Source organism: Tupaia chinensis, unplaced genomic scaffold (assembly GCF_000334495.1).
Source record: "Tupaia chinensis unplaced genomic scaffold, TupChi_1.0 Scaffold000410_1, whole genome shotgun sequence".
Taxonomy (NCBI): domain Eukaryota; kingdom Metazoa; phylum Chordata; class Mammalia; order Scandentia; family Tupaiidae; genus Tupaia; species Tupaia belangeri.
In genome coordinates this window covers 2154793-2157316 of record NW_006159915.1, presented here as the reverse complement: position 1 = coordinate 2157316, position 2524 = coordinate 2154793, and the positions used below count along the sequence as shown (strand labels likewise).

General features: G+C 36.6%; 1 pseudogene; it reads right to left on the bottom strand.

The window, feature by feature from the left end:
• Positions 1-1472: 1472 nt before the first annotated feature.
• On the bottom strand, positions 1473-1882 carry LOC102494401 (immediate early response 3-interacting protein 1 pseudogene; annotated as a pseudogene).
• Between the last annotated feature and the right edge of the window lie 642 nt (positions 1883-2524).

Genomic DNA, 2524 nt, shown 5'->3' with positions numbered 1-2524 from the left:
ATTGGTTTTCGAATGGGGTTGTTTTCTCTTGCTCAGCATGGTGCCCTACATGTACCTGCTTTCCAATAAATATGATCAAAACAAACCTCTAGAATTCTGTACTAACTTATCTAAGTTAGCACCAAAATGTACCCCATAATATACTATTAAAATATACACTTCTAATAATCTCTTTAAACCCTTTTTTTGTATTTCATTTCTTCATGTGAAATAAAAGGAATCATTTTTTTTACTTAGAAATTCAACTTTATTTACAAATGTCCTCCTACAAAGATATCAATTTCCAGCCCTTTGAAATATTATAACTGATCATTTCCATGAAAATCATTTACATAATTTTAACCTTTCTGCATGAAACAGTGTTATGGATAAGCAAATAACCATACAAGATGGTCTTAAGACATAAATATAAAAGAAAATAAAAACCAACTTATCTAATGTGAAATGCACTGACAGAATGTCTACATTCTATAAGAATATAGAAGAATCATACTCCTTGATGTACTACTTCGCCAAGCAGTGGAAATACGTGATAACTTGGAGACAGTAAATACTTCACTATAAACAATCTTCTTAAGTAGTATAGTTTAATTATCACTGCTTAGGGTTGTTCTTATAGGCTAATATTTACATTGATTTAAAAAAATTAGTCATCATTATGAAAAGGGCACAGATTTACTTTTAACCAATGAAAATATGTAGATACTGGTCTGGTTTCATTATTCCGCTTAGTTAATAACAAATGCTTGAGAAAACTTAAAACACAATCATCATGTGACGGACTTACAAATTTAGAATTATTGAAATCAAAGAGTACTTCTCAATAGTATCTATAAATTTGAATTCTTCACAGCCGAGATAATATATAGACATAATAACCAGAGTCCAAAATAAAATGATCCAAATTACCTAGCATTTAAAAACTTTTTTGCCAAAGGGTGCATGTGCTTGCTAGAGAGACAGAGAGAAAAAGAGAGGGAAAACAAGAAAACACCCCTCTCCCCATGGGGCATGGTAACACCACAATCCCTTCTCTTCCATTTCTCCCTCTCTTTGGGATTCTGGGCACGCATGTAGTGTGTCTCTCAAGCTGCTGGGTCTGAGGCTCAAATCACGCAGTTGGCCATGTGGGATCTGGCTACCTTAACCACCAGGTCATGGGCTGGCCCCTTATTTATCATTTTATATGTAAATTTTAAAAAGTCCTTTAAATATTATTTGAGGGAGGGGCACAGCCCATTCCTACATTATAGTTAAGTCACAAGGAACTTCAAAACTTGGAAAAAAAAATTCATCCCTGAGAAATGATAGAAAAATATATCTGAAAAAACAAAAACAGTCCTGTACCCTTTTAACAATCTTTACCATGGCATGAACTATTATTAACAGTCAGTGATCAAATGTATTCCAGTCTTGGAGAGTTACTGCCCCTGATGATCTGATCTTATTGTAATGAAACGACAAGTACAACATTTTCAAAGTCAGATAAATAGAAACTCTGCTTTTATTGTCAGCTTTACATTTTTTGTCAAGTGCAAGGTTGGCCTGCTATGGTATGAATATTCCAATAATGAAGGAAGTAACAACTTCTGCTGACATCTCTTCTCCTGAATCTCCATTTCTCCCATGGATCTTCACCCAAATAATAAAAGGAATACAATTGCCACTGAGTTTACTATTATCAATGGAACTCTTATCACAGTTCTTACAGATCAAATAAGGTTCATTAGCTGAGATTTAATTCCTGGCTCTTCTCCAAATCCACCAATTTCCTGGTCTGTTCCTCAGCCAGTTTCTTGAGGAAACGCTCCTCGTGCAGCACGGTGATGGCCTTGACACAGAGCAGAGCCTCCTGCAGCAGCAAGTACAGGGTGAAGGCCATGGCTTCCTGTGCAGCCCCCAGACACTGTCCGATGCCTCCCCAGCAGCTGCAGGGACGTGGCACCATCACCGTCAGTCAAGGAATCATTTTATAAGATAGTTTTTCTTTAAGTCAGTGCATAACTTCTCTCTCCTGAGTCACATGTTGGCTAACCTGTTTCACAGACACTGCTGGGAGAATGATTGAAGCGATGCATACAATAGTGAATTTGTGCAAGTACTTTTCCAATATGGAATACTATTCAGCCATAAAAACCAACAAAACCCTGGAAGATTTACTGCTGAGTGAAACAAGCCAGGCTATGAAAGGGAGACACTGTATGTCCCCACTTAATATATACCGAGTATCTGCACTCTACGACCAAAACTGATTGACTAAAAGATATACAAACACAAGAGATGGGTGTGAATGTCACATGTGATGAGTGTGGAGGAGAGGGGCCTAGGGAAGGACATTTGGAGAAGGGATACAGAGGCAGAGCATTGATGGGACGGGGAGGTGTGGTATAATCTGTTGAAGATATTTTAATCAACTGGACTGGGGAGAAATGTTCACTTCATAAGCTAAACAATGTCATTGAATGTATATAAAAATAAATTAATTTTAAAAAATGAGAAAAAAATAGTGAATACGTGGATTTAA